The 19,948-nt window shown below is 39.2% G+C and overlaps 1 long non-coding RNA gene across 2 annotated transcripts in view; it reads right to left on the bottom strand.

The window, feature by feature from the left end:
- The window catches only part of LOC107316817, a 274,260-nt gene that overhangs the window by 207,432 nt on the left and 46,880 nt on the right, over nucleotides 1-19,948 (bottom strand). For both annotated transcript variants that reach the window (XR_001556594.1, XR_001556595.1), the window contains exon 3: nucleotides 10,992-11,077. This is a non-coding gene — a long non-coding RNA (uncharacterized LOC107316817). The remainder of the gene's footprint in view (nucleotides 1-10,991; nucleotides 11,078-19,948) is intronic.

Genomic DNA, 19,948 nt, shown 5'->3' with positions numbered 1-19,948 from the left:
GGACACTCTTGAAAGGAGATAATGCATCTCAAGAGCTGATTTCCTCATTCTGGCAATATATTCCGACTCTAAAAGTATTTGGATTAAGCAACTAAACTGACTGGGCTGTCAATATAGTAAAGCAAGTTTACGGAGCTACCTTCACTACACTGCTCAGCAGCAGCTATCTTTCACTGTTCAAAACTGTCAGGTATATTTTCTTCTCGTGTGAAAACACAATTTTCTCTTCAAATTTAAGGTGCAGCACAGAGAACAACCTGGGGGTGAGCTGCTCAGGAGAATTCAGAGGCATTTAGCTCAGGTGTTACTTGGATGTCTAAATTAATACAGAAAAAATAACTACGGACACACAAAAAACAAACAGTTTAGAGCCCAGAACCAGGAATTTACACACAAGGGTTTGGAGCCCAATCTTACAAGTCTATTTTACTTCGCAGAATTGTTGTTAAAACCTCTTCAAGGACAGAACATGCAGATGGCCATGACTGGCGTCTCTACAACTGTTAACACCACCTATATGCAACAAAGGGAACAAAAATGCAAAGCCAAACTGGGGCAGCAACATGAGAAAGAGGATTACAAAAAGAACTGATGATTGACATGAGTTTACACACGGTTCTGCCTTGCTGAAAGATGGCAAAACAAGCTCCTGCTTATTTTGAGACCCAACTAGACTGGATGGTGAGGCCAGAAAACTTCAGACAGGAATTTCTGACCTGCCATGGAACCAAACACACTGCAGCTCCTGCAAACACAGAGCTTCAGCAAGGAGCTGAACAAGAACCAGGCAGACACCCTGCAGTCTCACCTTCACCTCCAGATGGAGATGAGGGTGTTTCCCACTAACATTTGAATCTCAAAGAGGCACAGCCAGTCATGGGGTGAGGCATAAGAGATGGAAATGTGCCCACAAATTCCAGCTTTCTGGAAAGAGAGAGATGACAAATGTGCACTTGGGACTGCAGCACACCTGCTGGATCTTGAAGCAGAATATAGAGTTGTATTTCATATGGCCCTAGTAAAGCCATTGACCCAAATAATTCTCCTGTCAGTCCCACTGGGCAAATATACAAAATGTTGGAGAATGCATCTAGCGATGTGTTTAGCAACTGGGAGCATTTGTTTCTTCCAAAGAGTTATAACAAATCATTGACTCATTACAGAAATTGGCAACGCCTCTGGAATGAGTCAATGAACATCCTTCTATTTTTAACAGATATTTAAGTGCTTCTGTATTTTAAATTATTATTAGCCCTATGCTCTTAAAGAGAGGAATACATAGAAACTGAAACACAAATATTAAGTTGCTACTGGTACCTATGGAATTCTATGTCCCTCAACTATTTAGACTTCACCGTAAAGTCCGTGAAAACATTCTATAGTGGCCAACCATACAGAAAAGTTAACCCACACTTTCTAAGGCTTAGACATGTTTGTACCTGTATGAATATAAAACTGCCAACAAGATTGTCAAATAGCATGAGGCCAAGATGCTTTGCTGCTTTTATAGACATCAACTGCCATTTGTTATATAACGCATTCCCAACCTAATTACAGTTACATAGTACCTAACGCATATATGTCTTTATATATATACATGCCCCTGCAAAAACTCCTTTGCTAGCATGCCTCAGTTTGATTGGATGCGTTGATCTTTATAGCTTCCTTTTAAAATCACTATACTTCAGGAGAGAGAAAACATACAAGTACCTTAAGAAATGTTGATTTATGAACTGCAGTGGTCTTTATTTTTCTTGTAAACCTGGGTGGAAAATTGATCAGTTATAAGACTACTATAGATCTCATGGGCTTGCAAGATATATTATTGTATTTCAAGATTATCCAACATTGCAAGAGATTTTTTTTCTTTTTTCTTTTATTTTTTTCCCCACATCTTCACAGTCATACATTTTCCTGTCTCCATTCTTTTCTTTTCTTTTTTTTTTTCCTCACTCCCCGTGTTAGAATTAGGGAAGCTATCATAAAATAAAAACAAAGAGGAAGAAATCATCCTAGAGAAAGTAGCTTTGGGCCACCCCAGGTTTTCCCAATCCATCAGAATGTGGGTTTTATTTCATACCCCACTGAGGTGGAATTTGCAGAATGTTTCTTGAATTACCGTGAGGCGATCTTATAAGACAATTACTGTCTTTTTTCCCCCTTTTGCTTCACTCTGCTTTTGACAGCTGTTGGCGTTTACTATATAGCTGATAGACCCAGCATTAATTTTCTGCGTAGAGCTCTTCTGTAGGATACAGATCAGTTCAACTGTAAAGTAAAATGTACAGACTAGAACTGCTCAAAAGTAGGATAATTTATCTTGTAGAGAATGAAAATATTTCCAAATCTTATGAAATTCAGTTTTAGGCAGAAAGATGAAATACAGGAATTTTACCTATAAAAGTTATATTAAAAGAAAAAAAAACATCTTGAAAATCTTAGAAGAAATGAGAAAGGGCTGACCTTTTTATCGGAACAAAAATGTCATTTCAAAATGCTAACAGTTTTGATAATTCAAAATCCAAATCCGTGTCTCTAGCTTTTTCTGTTTGGGATAATATCAGGAGGCAGGGACTTCTTCGTAACATACCCCAAATGTCACCTGTCTTGACAATCTCCCAAAGAATAATTTTTTTTATTTTTATTTTTTTTCAGTGAGACACCAACAGCAGTACATTCTGAGCTACCTCTATCTTTATTATCTATTCTAATAAAGCATGCAGATCCAATCCCAAAAAACTTTGCTATCGTGTTATACGCTACTTCAAAAGGCATATTTCTCACATGCTTGGAACTCTGGAAGCTTTGTTACCAATTCCTTAATGTATCCGAGTGCTCAGCGTGCAGACAAGATGCCTTTTTCCTGTCCTGATGTAGCTGAAGCATTTGACCCTGCATTAGAAAATGATTTCTGAGCAACTGGCTTCCAACTCAGTAACATCAACAGTGCCAAAGTCCATCACAGTCTGGCTTCCAGCTCCTAACTCTTGAGCCGAAGGCTGGATAAGACTTACAGACTGTATTTTGGCAAAAGCAACAAACAATCATCACATATATGATATAGATCTGAAGTTCTGGCAGCACTGTTGCGACTATCAGCCAGCTATCTATCCAAATCATCTGTGTCCTTCTTGATAATTTTCAGTGTTCACTCTATGCCTTTGCTGAGATGCTGTTTCGCTTTTTATGTGGTAAGAACAGCACTTTCTAGAGGTAATTGTTTTCCTCCCGCCCTTAAATAAGGAGCTAAAAGTAAGGGGAAAGTTACTTGTATGCTGTGTGGAAGGAGACTTCTGGATCTGAACTAGTGTGAAAATGTACTGCTTTCTAAGCACTTTCCTACTACAGGTCATACACTAATTAATTTGCAGATGCTGAGTTCTATTTTAACATACAGGAATATGCACTGATTCACAGTTAACGAATGTATTCATTAACATGGATATTATCATCTACAAAACAGAGTTGTGGACTGAGGCAGAAGGATAAGACAAAAATTTCAAGCAACATTAGGCAGCCAAAAGACTACTGATGGACATGCAACTGGACCCACCCTTCAGATGCACATGGAACAGTTATTCAGCAGATGCTAGTATTACCAATCCTACAGGATTTTGTATTGTGGCAATTTTTTTCAGGTCCCAAATTCATACCTCTCTGGGAGATGTTACTGGACAGTTAAAGTTGGAACAATATGAAGAAATCTTCTAAGCTGAGGTGCTGTAGTCCAAAGTAAAATCTAGTCCAGTTACTTACTGCTTAGGAAGAGATCTGTCAGATGGACCACAGGTCCAACACAGATGGTTCTAACATTCTTGTTGTCATCTTGCTATCAATACTATCTTAATTACATACACTAAATAAAAAGTATATTTGAAGTCCTTCATCAAGAACCTTACTGATACAGCCTCCTGCTGGAAACATTCTTTTCCTTGCCATGAGCAAGTTTAAGTATATAACACTATGATTTGTTAGGTGGAGGAAGCTGTATGACAAAACACTTCAGGGATGCAATACTTTTTGCCAAGCAGCTGAAACTGTTTTGTTGATAAATGCTCATGTCTCATACTATTAACACTGTCACACAGGTAAAGTTTGATCTGCTGACAAAACCTCTTGTGGCTGTCTCTTAATCTATTCAGTAATCAATATTAATGCTGTCAAATGTCTAAAAACATTCCTTTTACCTTGTTTGTTTCAGCTTGTGCTATATACAGTTTCACATATTTCACTCCACACAGTCATTCTGCATGTGTATGTATATTTCAGTGCAAGTGATAATATACATTTTCTCTAATAATTGCAACAAACCAGAACGTAACAGAAAGATGAATGCTCAGATACCCTGGCAAAGAGCACATTAATAAAGATTTGGAAAACATGAGCTGCAGCTGCTTACATAAAGCTCCAGTTAGCACTGACCTTCAGGCTCCATCAGGATCTCAGTACAATTTTGCTTTCTGTGTTAGGAGTCTGTTTGGCTCTGTGACCCCCTGCTGTGCCTGATACCAACAAGGATGGACAGCTTGCTATATGGTCAATCCCTTTCATGACCAAGCCCATCAAGACTCAGGTATATCAGCCAAGTAATAAAAGTTGCAGTTCAGTGATAAACGATGGATGGTTTGCCTATTCCATCTGTTTTAAAGCATTAGAATAAGCTGTGATGATGCATAAACCCAAACACTAGCCTGTGCCCTCACACCTAATCACTCCAAATTGCTGGTGAAGACAATCTTTCTAGATTAATCACACCAGGCACTCCAGCTCCTTCACGGTGCAGCAGATTTCAGTTTTCTCTTGTACACATATTTCCTTAAGGCCATCAGAACTCCAAAGTTAAAAGAAAATTAGCATGTGTCTTGGCTTAACCAAGACCTGAAAAGATGGAACTGTTATTTCTTGGAGACCAAACGAGCATAACTTCGTAAAGTTAGAGTTTTCACAGGCAGACTCTGCATTTTAATCATTTATCCTCTCTGAGGAGAATATTGTACCTTGAAGCAGAGCCTGAAAGGTTTTACCCTGTAGGGAATGCAGCTACAACAAAAGAAAACTGAAAGCCATTTGGCGGCTCATGACCAACTCAGAGCTCAAGTTGGCCAAATTCCACACATGAGCACAGAGATGCATACACACAGTGCCGGCAACCGCTCACAGTGCCAAATTGCAACCATATTTATAATCCCTTCAAAACACTTGGGCCCATTTTTGTGGGAACAACAAACATAAAAATAATGAAAAATAAACAATATTTCTTTTAGGAAACAAAGTGTCCTCTCTCCCACACACCCAGTAAAAGAAGACACGTTACATTTCCTGCTATTGAGCTGAACAATACCAGCCGTTAACTTTGATAGTTTCTTGTAAGAAAACATGCTGAAAAATAAGAACCCTTATATTCTCATATGTTGTCTTTTCTTACTGAATCCAAGACAACTTCTTATACCTGCGTGAGCAAGCTCCTAATTTCAGTGATACCCAATCTTGCAAGGCTATTGTTTCAGTGGCAGTAAACTGATTTGGTCGTGGCTCAGAATGAGCTCTCTACCTATGCCATGGAGATAGTACATAATGACAAAAAAAACAAAAAACAAAAAAAACCAACAACCAAATCTCTCCCTTGACTCTCAAAACTATTGTTAAAAACAAATTAATTACGTTGATAATACTAATTTATCTAAACAGCATTTTCATATAGTTATGTGTATTCAACATATCTTACATCTGCACATGTCCAGGTTTGAGGGTAGTCCATAAGCAATCTGTCAGTATTTAAAACTGACATAACATCAGTGTTGTTCGTTTACTGTTGTGCTGTGCAGAAACTTTGTTTTCTGATCAAAACTCTGTATGATGTGACTGCCAGCAGAGCATTGCCAGTGGACCAGCCCTCACTGCAGTAAACCAGCCTGCAATAACCAATTTCATGAGGGGATCCACAGGATCTCATAGTATTTCTAACAGGATCAGAATCCCAGATAGAAAGTTGTTTTCATATCTGAAATAGCAAATGTCTATTGAAGGGAGGGTGCTGCTTTAGCAAATAGAAGCAAGGAGACAAAATCTCCCACTGAGGAGTAGAGGAAAAGAAGATAAGGAAGGGGGAAGAAGGAGAGGGGTTGCTCCCTGAAATTGGGCAGATGTAGACAGTATGATGCCACTTACAATTCTGGAACATCAAGCAGAGCTGCAGTAAAATGCCATTAGCAGCTTTCATATGATAATTTGTATAGAAGAGAAGGTTGTTTCTGGGTGGAGCACCAGCCAAGACCAAGTTCACTGAACCTAGCATGCCATTCAATCAATCATGGGAAAAACAATGGGCGATAGAGATAGGAGGACTCTTATTTTGACTTGGTAGCATACATGAAGGCAGGGGGTGAGTATAGGGAGGGGAAAGTATGCAAAAGTGAGAACTGTAGAAAGCTAAATGTTTGAAATGTCTCTAAATGCACATATATTATTTAAAACAATAAAATAACCATTCCTGCACTGACATACGGGGTGGAAAAGCAAGCAAATACAGATTTATATGGTACATATAACATATGAAATAATGATAACAGATAGTGGCAGTCTGCCAAGTCTCCCCCTCATCCCCCACCACCCCCCTCTCCAGTCATTGACTTTCAAAGAGGAAAAGATTTCAAACAGCAAAATCTACCCTGACTTCCAGGGGATGCAAAGAGAAGAGATTTACTTTTAGTTGTACCTTTTAAGTAGTCAAAAATTAATCCAAGTTTCAAGTAGTTACTCGCACAAACATTTTAGCTTGCTGGTACAGATATACAAGTTGGAATTTTCTTGCCTTTGTCTTTTATCTAAGATTTTTTTATTGCCTTTATTTACTGATTTTTGGCATCATTTTTATTCTTACTTTAAAATGAAAGCTGCAAAGGCTGCTCCATTTTCATGGAAATTGCCCAGCAGTAAGAATTTCAATTCACTTCCAGAAGAATAAACTTTGTGCTGCTCAATACACCCAAGATAGTTTGCTGGCTTTCACAAAACCATTTACTAATTAATGACAAATTAAATAGTGTTCCATGTGAGGAAGACTTCAGAGGTGGCACATAAAATTTGGGATTCCTGAAATATCTTCAGAGTGGCTACAGTACATTTGCATGAAAATATGACTGCTAAAACCCAGTTGTAGCGTGCTGCCCAGCACAAAATAGACCAATACCTCAAAAGGACTTATTTCCTATACATATGTACTCACACATTTCATTTAACACTCTTGAAAACATTTGTTTTCCAAAACTACAGGGCTATCATATTAACTTTTTGCTTCATTCTTTGGGAAAAATCACTGAGGCTGGGCTGTGAGTTGTAAGCTATACTATCAAAATGCATTGGTTTATAGCATGGCTTCATTTTGAAGGCACGTGGGAATTGTTCACAGCACTGCACTCCTCAGGGTTCCTCACCAGAGGCATCATTTCCAAGTTAGGTATTTTCAAGCACTCAGGATTGGAATAAATTTCATCTCACTGAAAAACAAACAGGTGGCTGTGCTCAACTGTAATGGGACCTCACTGGAACATAAGGCTTACAAAAGAGCCTTTAAATTCCCATCCTCAACTGTCAGTGAGACCCAGAAGGTCATTTCAGGATGCCTCAGCCTTTTCTCAAGGAGCTGCAACCTCTGTTGGCCTGGCTACACCAACATAGACCCACGTTTCCATAGGGTGAAAGCACAAAGCAATTTAAGCAGCTGCAAAGCCTCAGCACCACGCATTCAATGCTGCACCAAAAATCCAGGCACTGCCTAGCAGGCCAGTGGAACAGTTTTTGACATGCTTTCTTTAGAGGTAGGTGGTGCAGAATGCTGAGATAGTCTCCTTAGACTTGAGAGGTCTGCAATAACGCAGAAACGATTATTATGACAAGTTCTTAAAACTACTGTTAGCTAATAAAAGAATTTTATTGATTGTCATGCCACACATCAGGATGGAAATTCATTAAGTATTTTATTGCATTTCTAGCACAGGATGTTTCAAAGGAAGGTGTGAAACTCCCATAATGGAGAATTATGCAATAACTTGCTTGTTTGAGAGTCAAACTGCTGCACCCAATGCGTAATGATTGTAGCATTATTTTCCTTTTTTCTATACACTGTAATCCTGTTTAAAGCAGTTCTTCTGACTCATAAAAGAGCAAATCTTGCAGTCTTTGTCATGTTATCATAACGTTGTGCATGAGCAACGAGTTCCACAAGTTAACACATACCCCCACCAACAATCTTGTTTCAGTATCAACCATGACCAAAAAAGAAGGTACCTGTCCTGCACAAATCCTGGCTGAGAATTTCTGTGTTTCCTTCATTCCTCCTCCCAGAATTCAAGCTGATTCAATTGCAATAAGGACCGTAAATAAAAATATGAATGCTTGTTGGCTTTTGTCCCTCTCTATACTTGTTTATTATATATGGACAGATCACAATTTACTTGAACTGCTGTTTCTGTGAAGGAATTCATGACTAGTGTATGCTCCTTGCCTTATTTAGAAGCTTTTATCACACTAAGTAACACACAGGTTATTTTCACAGTATGTAAAGAACAGGGATGCAGAAGTACACAAATGGGAAGCCAGAAAACAAAAATACAACTCCTACAACTGTTCTTCAATATACACTAAAAACCAGTACTTTCATAAACTTTTCTGACAGAAGTTCTCTTTCAGGAAAGCTAATGAATTCAAACCCAAAGCAGATGGGAATACAATCAAGACAAATTTGTTTTCCAATTCCATTCAGTTGTTGTGGATTTTTTTCTCTGCTCTTCTACTTTCAGATTCCTCATCTGTTTTATAAGCTGCTACTACTCACTCTCCCTATAGTGAAAGATCAATACATTCATATTTCTAAAGTATTTTCAGATCTCTGAGTGAAAGGAGCAACTATATCAAATTCATTTTGTGTTTATAAAAAAGAAAATTTACTTTAAAAGTTACTTCAGCAAAAGCCTTCAAAATCTAGATCAATAGATCAGACCTGAGAACTGAATATAGTGAATCCGAATACAGCATTATGTATGTGTTATTCAGTCTGGCTGTAACCCAATAAAGCACTTAAACATGTGCCAGGTTTTACTTTCTGTAAGCAGTCCCATTGATCTCCAAGGCACTACTCAAGGCTAAGCACTTCACAGGATTGAAGTTTTTGCTCTGGGGCAGAAAGGGAAATGCCACAACCATTAAGATACATGGGAATCCAAGTACATTTCTCTCATAGTAGATTTACCTATAAGCTCTGCATTTATGACTCAGACAATACTTTAGTCCACAAGCTTCTTACCAGCTTCCAAAAAGATGAGTGAAATTAGAATGTTCATTTTAGCAGCTTCAACATCCTTAAAATTAACTGCTGTGCTTTCAAATTAAGGCCATGAGTAACTATTTCAGAAATAAAAAACACCTCTCCTTAAAGAAAATTAAAGCCTGAGGTATTCAGCTATAGCTTAAGAACTACATTATTTAGTCTAGGTAGGCAATCCAAAACACTTTGCACAACAAAGCTTCCCAGTGCTACTGAAATAATACCTTCAGCTGTTACTACAGAATAAGAACAACGAAGCACTCATGTTTCATTACAGATTTGAGAAAAGTATATCTTCCCCATTTGGAAGACAAATACAGACCAAGTTAAGAGCTTGCCTTATTGGCAAACACTAGTCATCAGTTTTGGGGTCACTTGGGTTCACCTCCTGGTTCTCTCAGCTCACGGAAATCTGGGAGTTCATGCTCTTATGCTTGAGTATACATCAGGCACCACCACCTTGAAAAACAGGGAGTCTAATTTCCCCAAGGACAGTAATTTGAATTTATTACATTACTTTCATATCAGTAAAGGCCATAAGTGGGTCTATATAAGCATTTTAGCTGGGACTAGGAACTTCAGAAGAAAGTTTCTTACTGATTCATTTACCACATACTTTGGTTTTCAACACAGAGGGCACAAAGACTGATTTTTGGATGAAGTTGATGTGGAAGATGTACTCCGGAGGTCAGCTCATGCGCTCCAGGCACTACTGGGCATCTATTCAAAGGAAAAGTCTAGGCATAGACCAAAGAACCTCTGAAATGCACAGTGTGAACACTTCATCCTTAACACCAACATCATCATCTCCTTTTGCACTGAATTACTCAAGCAGTAAGCCATGACTTGCAAATTCAGATAACTGCCATTCCACTTGAGCTTCACTTCTCCTCTGGACAGTAAAATCTGATCTCCTTTCTAAATCATGCAAAACACCTCAGTGAACCCTATTTCTGATGCACAAGACTATAGGTGTGGAGATGCTTTAAGGAGCCTGCAGGAGCAAGCAATATAAATTCCTCTCCCAATGGCACCAGCAGCATCTCCTCCAGAAAACAGAAGTATCAAAGACAAGGAGAATGAAGGAGACCTGATTCCTTGTTGTGCTTTTTCTTATGTCTCTCAGTTGAGAAGAAGAAAACAAGACACTTCATTCTTCTTTCAACAGGTCTGAGAGAAGACCCCAGATTTTCAACCCAGAGTCATTCTGTTTTCCTACCTGAGCTCTTGTAGCTCAGAACAGGGGAACTTCATTTCCCACATGCGGATAAGCATCACATTTATTCCTATGTTACTTCTGTATCCCAAAGTCCAAGAAAACATAGACTCTAGCATTGCAACAAAGTCCATGAAAGTGATACTGGCATACACTTTTTGCTAAAATGTCCATTTGACTCCTGTGGGATTTCTGATCAGCAGCCTTTCTACCCAGTCACCTGGCACAGGGGTAGGTACCAGCCTGCTCTTCTCATCCACACATAATATCTCACTCCCACTTCCCTTTGCATACGTCAGCCTCCTCCTATTGCTTCCCCTACAGCATGTGCACAGTGTCACCTGCCCTTCAGATTTCCAAGGGAACTCTCACTTATGTATTACTATTACACAAATCCATACGCAACAGTGCAACTGAAGTAATTACTAAGAGATGTTATAAGAAATTCCTTACCTCCTTAGGAGATCCCATGCTATACTTTGAGGAACAACACAGCCTTAGTTTGGCTTCTACTTGATTTCCAAAGGGCCTTAGAAACTCTAGAAAACAAAACACAAACACCAAATCAATGAGCTTCATTCAGTATTATTTTCATCTCTATTTACTCATAAATCTTAACACCTAAAATACTGCACATCCACCAAAAGCTCTTCCTTGCCTCTACTCCATTTTTGTCATTAACATATGTTCATAATTAAGCCAAAACAAAAAATTCTTCCCCCTGCATACAAAGTATAAAAATATTTACTTTACACCATGAAAGCAGAGCTCTGTTCAAATCCAAAAATGTAACCTGGGGGTATTTGCAGTAGAAATGTGTCTTTTATAACGATCCCCTTGTGTTAGAACAATCCTCATCAGTTTAGAAACAGTCTGGCTGTAGATTCCTCTCGCTCTCAACTGAGGCTGAGTGGAAAAGCAAAGATGAAAGCAAGGAACAGTTTTTATAGTGCCTCTTGCAGGCTTTTCTTTCTCTGGCTAGAATATGATTAAAGATATCACACGTAAACTGGGAACAGACAACCCCTCACAGCAGCTATTTCAAATTCTGCCCTTGAGGATTATGAAAATAAATAAATAAAACCCTCATTCTTACACAACATTTTCTACCCACAGATTTCAAAGCCATTTCTTGTCCCACCACTGGGGCAATGTACATACATGCAGGCAAGTTTTTCTTTCTTGGCTTGCTGGCACCCTCAAGTGCCCAGAGCAGTGCTGAAAGGTCTTGCACAGATGAACATGATCAACAGAGGGGCCAGCTGGGGTATTCCTCACCATGGCATGCCAGGGCATGTGGCAAAGGCTCCCCAAGCCAGGGGCACACTATAGCATCATAGCAAACAGGCTATCAATTCAGAGATGCTCCCTGGACCACTATTCCCTATTACAGTTATGGCAACAACTAACAAAGTCTCCAAGAGAGAAAGCTTTTCTTCATCATATTATATTGCAATTCCTTTTTCATCTGTCTTCTTCACTTCTAAATCAATTCTCGCTCAATGTATTCTTTGTTTCATTAACTGATGGTTTTAAGGACTCACAGTGTTGCATAGTTAATAACTTCTCAGTAGCCTGACTTTTTCCATCAGTTCACGTTTCCAAACCAATTAATTCCTTGTTGTTTTCCAATGGTTATTAAATGTAGAGAAATCCAGTTTAACCCAGTCTCGCATCTGAGGGATGCATCTATATGCTAATTACTTTTCCAGTTTGCTAGCAGAAAACTCTGCATGATAGAAAGGACCATTTTCTACAATTGTCAAGGGCCAGACTTTTAGAGGTAGGTAGGTGCTTAAAGACATAACAGCAAAAAACAGGGATTTTTTTAAGAAACATCTAGAGAACTAAACCCTGAGGGAAATACCTTACAGGGTACCTGAATGCCTTTAAGAGCCTCACTCCACAAGACACAATAACAAAACAAAAACCACACACACGAATTTAAAAAGAATAAAGTGGAAAAAGCTTAATTTCTTTTTAAATATTTATAATGAAGAAATAAAATATTTAGAAGAACGAGGCAGAGTTTTACTTTCCTACAGCTAGTTACACAGGTCCCAATTTATTTTCATGGCTAGCACTTAACTTAATTCTTCAAAGGAATCATAATTGGAACTAAATAAAATCATGCTATTCTCCTCATTTACCAAGAGGACTCAAAAATAAATTTTATCAATTTAACTTCCCCTGGTTAATCTATTTAGTTGCTGCATTGCCAAATGGCTTCAATACCTCAATTGATTCCTTCCTACAGGAGATGCTCCAAAGCTAAAGACCTGGGCAAGATGGTCCCAATGAAAAAGCACCCTTGGGAGAATATTATCCCTCCTAGCTCTGCAGCAGCAACATCTGAGCAACTGCAGACAAATGAAGCCAGCTTCAGGCCCTTTTCAGAAAGGCTTTAGAAGCTCAGGCAAGAAAATGGTACACAGGTGGCCTGAATTCCAGTGGACTTAATATTTGTGCACAAAACACCTGTGCTCTGAAGAGCACAGAAATACAGAGCACTCCATCTTAGCTGCTTAGGGAAGGTTTTGCTGTGCTACCTCACTCTTTGATGCCCCTAAAAAACAGACAACAGGTAGAATTTTAACAAGACTTCCCATATAATTTTTGAAAAGTGAACAGTTTTGAGCATCCATGTGTGGAGATGTGTTACATTTAGGCAGGTATGCAAAAACTTGCTGGATTTGGGCCTTCTTCAAAGGCTGTTTGCTCAGTTATGGAAGTTGTGAGTGAAGCACAGACGTGTTAGAGGTAGGATAATCTCTCAAATCAACTTTGTCCAAGTCTTCTTTGTACAGTTCAAGGCAGGAGGTCATGTTCAGATTTTTAAGCTAACTTTAATCTTTAGGATAGATATCACATCAAGATGACCAAGCTAGTGAAAGAAGTTTATGGCTCTGGTCTATGACTGCATTTCAGTCCAGGAAACAATGACCACTTGTATCTTAAGGCTATTGTCTCACAGCCTGAGCAATGCAGAACAAAAACACAGGACAAGTTTTGCTTCGGAATAGTTAGCTACTTGTTTATCTGAGTCACCCCTTAGCCCACAACTTGTATTTATTCCTTCCCTAGAAGTACTGCAAACTTGCTTAAGGATGGGATGGCTTAAGGTCTGGTAATAGGATTTTTGGCCTTTCACATTCAGCTCATTTATCTGAACACCAGGAGGTCTCCAGGTCAGTGAATTGTTACCCACTGACTCTTGCCTAGTGGCCTCTGATAAACAAATGAGCAACTCGCACACAGTTGACAGTTCTCTACCTAAAAGTTATCTGCCAAAAGGGGACAGTAACAGAAGAAAAAATATAACTAAACATGGGTAGAGACAAAATTTCTTTATGAGCACAAAGTTTTTTCCTCCCTTACATTCCTGAGTTATTCTGGCAAGGAGATTTGAAGGCACCAACACCAGCCAGCCCACCTCTTTTGGGGAGAAATATATTTTACTGACCCCACACTGAATCAGATTTTTGCTGGGCTTGCTTTGTAGAGCTGGCAACAGATTCAGGAAAAAAATAGGAATTCTCATCCTTGAAGAAAAATTCCAGTGTTACAAATTAAAAAGTAGAAAAGATCAATAAAATATAATATTCAGTTAAAGAAGCACCTTCTTTTTTCATAATACTGAACATTATAAAAAAGAAACGAACATAAACTACATACACACACAAATAGTAGAAAATCACCTTAAACTGAGGGTGTAAAGAAAAAAGAGAAGTAATAAAACTATAGCAATACAAAAGAAGACAGCTCAGGCAGAATATTCCCTTTTGCTTAGATTACCCTCTCCCCCCCATTGAAAAAAGTTCTGAGCACCTTTAACGGGTAATAGTAGTGAAACAATGACAGATCTAAAACTTAGTCAAGACTACAGAAACCAAACCAGTTCATACTCCAACTGCAGATTTTACCTTTTGTTTCTCTTCCATTCTCAGCTTCCCAAATAAAGTCCAGGACCACAACCTAGTCCAGCATAGAGCCTACCAACTCCACTATTCATCAGGTCAACAATTAAGCCCAACACAAATAAATACACCTGTTACACTTAAACTGCAGTTGAAAACAGTCCTTCCGTTAGCAGCTCGCTATACAGCTGACTCCACACCTGCTCCTCTGAAGTAGCACAGTGGGCTCACAGAATTTTTGAAGAGCAGAAGCATTCTAAAATGATGTAAAAATCCTTGCTTATTCTCTATTCACTCATTCCTAGTTGTAAATAGCAGCATGAAAATACATGCAAAAGACAAATTCAGCAAGATTCATAATGCAAAGGTATATATAGAAATTACAGCCTTACCAGAGAGGTTGCTTTTATGGTGTCTTATTCTTTCCTCCATTTATCAGTTCCCACTAAGCCCTAATTGCTCCACAGTTGTGAATTAGATAATCTCTAGTGATCTCGTTGATTAATGTACTGAAGTTACCTGTTATCACTTTTAGCTGAGGTTATATGCTTTTGTTTCTTATCTCAGAAAGTTCTTGTGTGACACAAAGCATGTCCCTTTTTCCCCACAGATCTATAAGTAAGGTTAGAAAAACACATCTGTAGGCTACCATGTATTAATGCCAATAAAACAGAAATGGCAAAATATAAGTTCAATCATTTTGTCATGGAACTGCAGTATCATAAAATTATTGAGGTTGCGAAAGACCACTAGGATCACCCAGTCCAACAACTACCCATCCCCACCATGCCCACTAACCATGACCCTCTTTTCTTAAATACCTCCAGGGATGGTGACTCCACCACCTCCCCAGGCAGCCTGTGTCAGTGCATCACCACTCTTTCTGAGAAGAAATTTTTCCTAATATCCAACCTGAACCTCCTTGAGGTCATTCCTTCTCATCTTATGGCTGTTACCTGGGATTAGCAGAAATCAGATGCAAGCCCAATTTATAATTGCATGTACAGTGTTGTCTAGGTGGGGGAGTATTTGTACAGAGACCAAAAAATCATGCCTCTTGTAAGCATAATAACTTTTAATAAGATTTACTGGATATCACATTGCTACATCTGAACAATGTTGCACTGTTCTACTTATTTGATGTCTACAGACTGTTTTCTTTGGGTTTCACTAGAACCTGTAGAATCACCACATGAAGTGAATGAAGTAGCGAGGAGGGAACTCTGGATGCCACCCAGGCCAACCCTTTCTATCTGTATAACTGCAGCATGTGTGCATGCAGATATTGCAGGTGCTTGGATGATGCATGAATCATGCACAAATGCAGACCTTATAGTGTTAAAATAAATAAAGACCATTGAGATTAAAAAATATATATTTCTAGCCACAAAAAAATCTCATTCCTGAAAGCACAGGAATGAAGGCATGTTTGAAATGAGGTTGTCCCTGGTAACACCTGACAGCTTAAGATTCACATATTGCCCTAATCTACATCACCACAAATGCGTGTACTTTGGAAACTTCTGTTTATTTGTTTAGGTTAAACCAACTCTTAGAGCATTCAGCCAAACTGAAATAATCTCAATTTTAATTTAAAAAACATATTCAGGTTGAGACGTGACATTAGTTCCACAGGTTTGAAATGATATTTTGAGCCAATCCAATAAAGTTTTCTTGTATAATGATAAGAAAACTATCAGTCTGATATCTGGCTCGTACACAGGGCATTTCACATCTCAGAGGTAAAGGCCTCGGACCACTGGTGTGCAAGAGCTGATGCATCTCTCCCATAAATCAGTCAATTAATTTCCTTCTAACAAGCCTGAGTAAAGCTCCGCAAATTATTCACTGATACTGTCTGACACAGCTAAGGATAGGGATAGAGAACGCAGACCGGAGGCACCAAGAACAGCCTGCATGGCAGTATACAGGTGCAGGGTAGTGACCTTGCCAGCTGTGCTGGTCTCTCTTGGCACCCCTTCATGCTCTGCATTTTAAGAACAGCCCACCAGATGAGCATTATGTATTTAGTACTGCATGTCTGTGAGGGCAAAGCATAATTCCCAGTATGTTTTGGAAGAGGGCCAACTTCACCCTGAAAGCAGCAAAAGATATAATCCCCCAGCATCTATGAACCAGCCACAGAGAAAACTGCCCAACTCTGCAGGGCCTCTTTTAAGGAGAAACTGCCCTTGCTGCAGGAGCACAGATCATCACTTTAAGTTGAAACTGGATGTTTTCATCCGCCTTGAACAACCCTCTGCTGAAACACCAGTACTACTGGGGTCAGAGAGGAGCATCCGGACGGAAGTTCTGCAGCAGATCCAGCGTCTGCAGCAATCAGATCACGCTCGTGTGGGCCTAAGGTGAGAGAAAAGCCAATTTAACAGTATTTCAGTGATGTAACATCTGAGCAAGTCATGCTCTGGGTGGGGTAAGCGTGTGGGTGGGGATGAGAAAGAAAAGGTCTTTGTTAGCAATCACACCAGGGCTCCAGATCAAAACATTCTTCAGCCTTGGAGGGGAATCACCATCCAGACCTCGATGAAACCTGAATCTCATCGCTTCTCCTCTCAGCGAGTGAGCTAAATCAAATTCCCATGCGCGAGACAGAAACACAAATCCAAATCGCATAGCTTGGCCTCATCTCTGATCTGTTATATTTATCAGCGATAAGATTTCCAAGAAAAAGGGAAGGGGCATCAGAAATCTGTCACCCCAAACATAAAACATGCCGGACCAAATTCTTACATTTACATTTCACTCTTGAAGCCTACAGAGAAATGTTGATTTAAGCGGTAGGGGATCTGTGCCTACATCTCCATGTAGATACTGTGCTGTCTCAATGCCAAAGCCAGAAATAAAGTCTTAGGGTTACTGAGGCAGAGGAAGCTATCGAGCTCAAGAGAAAGTGGAAGAAGCTTGAATCCCTGTGTTTTTACTGGGACATCTTTCATAGCAACGAAAGATTTGGCATTAATGCTTTTTCATACAAAGGGGTGGCCAGGCAGGACGCACAAGTGAGCTTTCATGTGTGCAAAGGAGAGGAGCAGAGATGAATGTGAACAGCTTTACACTAAAATTAAACCAGGCTTTTCCGTAAAACAGATGTTATGGTTCCCTTTAAATAATAATAATAATAATAATTAAATTATCAGCAAACAGAAATGTTCAGGAGAAGGAATTTGGGGCTGAGATTTTGGCATTAGTAATTCCCTATACTTAATCCATAAAAGTTTTCTTTCATGTTTACAGAAGGGGGTTAAAAAAAGAAGCAAGGCTGTTACTAAAGGATTTTAAGATACAGTGGAGATGTGAAAGGCACAGAAGATTTTCATTTCCTGTGTTATAGGGTGCAAATAATATCAGTATGAAAAACCTGGCAGGAAGATTTAAGATAGCAGTTTTTACATTGATAAGTATTTGTTCATTTCCTGACAACAAAAAATATAAATCTCTTCAGAAATTAAATACCCTGGCTTGTTGAAGCACTTTTGTGACGTTCTGTGGTAGACTGGCTTCCTTTCATTGGAAATCCACAGCTAGAATAATAATCACAGCATCAGTTATTATACTTGTATCAGTTCTGTGCGGCAAGAGGCTAATACAGTGTATGGCCGAATTCTCCTACTTTTGTGTCACTTATTTTCTCTGTGGGCCAGATTTGCATTTTAATGGAAGTAGTTTATAGACTTCTTTGCTGCCTTCATAGTGCCACAAGTGGCATCATTAAGTGAGTTAAGCCGGATTAATGCTGATAGTAAAGTCAGATAATACAATAACAGAGGCCTTCATTTCCATTTGGATTAGGTGAAGAGAGCAGGCCTGTCTGGTGCAGGGTGATAATTTGTAAGCGCGATATGTTGTACTTGAGAGGATAAGATTAAATTTAGTGGGTTTAACTGTCATCCCAGTAAGTCAATTACTTCATCTTTTCAGGCTTTGAATTTCTTTTATAAATAAAATAAATGGAATATTGAGCTGCTCCACAGCCATTTCGAGCTTCCATGAAGAAGAATTACACATGCTGGGCCAAAAAAAAAAAAAAAAAAAACCAACCAAAAAAAAAAACAGAGAGAGAGGGGAAAGGGTTTCTGATTTGGCTCCACAAACGAAATGCAAGCTGCATTCAAGTGCCAGCATGGCAACAGCTCAGGAATATTGTCCATCTCTCATATCACAACATGACAGATTCCATTGTGACTTTGGTTTATCCATAATAGGAAATATTTATGTTGTGCCTAGCCTTTTCTGTTTCTATCAGGAGATCGTAGAAGGAATACACTAAAATACTGATCCCTGCTATCATTTAAAGTCTTACTTTTTTCCACTGCTTGCTATCGCTTCTATATTTAATGCTTACACCTTGCTGCTGAGAGTGTCACAAATGAAAATAAATAAAGGAGATCTGTTTGATTTGGATCCATATCAGGTCAAACCTGGTTTAATTCTCCTGACTTCTCTCTCCACCTCCCCCCTATTTGTACACCAAATCCCTGCAATGCCATTTCTCAGGCATGGAGAGCTTTGACAACAAGCTTTCTGTAAATTAGATTGAGATAGATAAAGCACCAACATCTTCATTTCTAGCCACAGATCCAGGATGAAGACAGGTAATGTCAACAAGGGACTGTTTATCCTTAGCAGGAGATCATTTCAGGAGTGCCACAACTCAAGATCTTTTCATAAAATCATTTATAAGTACTTAGCTCTCTCCTGTGACTCCTGCTGTGGGGCATTATCACAAACAGGGAGAAAGAAACCTCTGCTATTCTGTCTAAAGCTCTTGTTAAAACTCCACGCTAAGATTGAGCCTTGCAAGGTGCTAGCACTTGCCCACTGATGCTGAGAAAGGGCTGGCAGTAATCTCCTGGGAGGCAGGAGGGACATAGCTAAAGGCTAAGGCAGGTGCTTTGCATTCCCATAAGGATGCTTGGTAGCATGTACTATTAGCTGATTGAGCCACAGCCCTGTCATTAAAGGACACTTCATAGGAGATGCTCAGCAGTCTGCAGGACTAGATCCAAATGAACACAAATGCCTCAAAAAGGCAGAGCACTTGAAAAGACAAGGCAGAGTGACAGGCAGATTTAGCCAGATCTGCCTCAGTTGTGTGAAAGACAGCCTTCTGGGTCATTGTAGAAAGGACAACTATGTGTCTTGACACTTATTCTGTGCCAAGGAAGAAAGCATTTTCCACACAATTTAGCTGACACAAATCATAAGTAAATGACTATTTGCAATGGGCATTTTTAGTATGTTTGCCTCTTCTTCATGTAGACATATATCGCCCATAGCTCCCCAAGAATCAGGGGGAATCACATAATTCCAAATGTGTAATGCAAAGAACTGGCTCCTTTCATGATGCAAAGCTATAGGAAATAAAATGGGATGGACTGAAGGACAGAATCTGTGTCGTACATTGAAGCTACTGTTTAACATACAAAGGTTCCTCTGTCGGTAAGAGATATTTAGCAAAGAAAGCTGTGTTCT

The sequence above is a fragment of the Coturnix japonica genome, chromosome 7 (genome assembly GCF_001577835.2).
Source record: "Coturnix japonica isolate 7356 chromosome 7, Coturnix japonica 2.1, whole genome shotgun sequence".
NCBI classification, from domain to species: domain Eukaryota; kingdom Metazoa; phylum Chordata; class Aves; order Galliformes; family Phasianidae; genus Coturnix; species Coturnix japonica.
The sequence above is the reverse complement of the archived record's forward strand: the minus strand, read 5'-3'. Positions and strand labels throughout refer to the sequence as shown.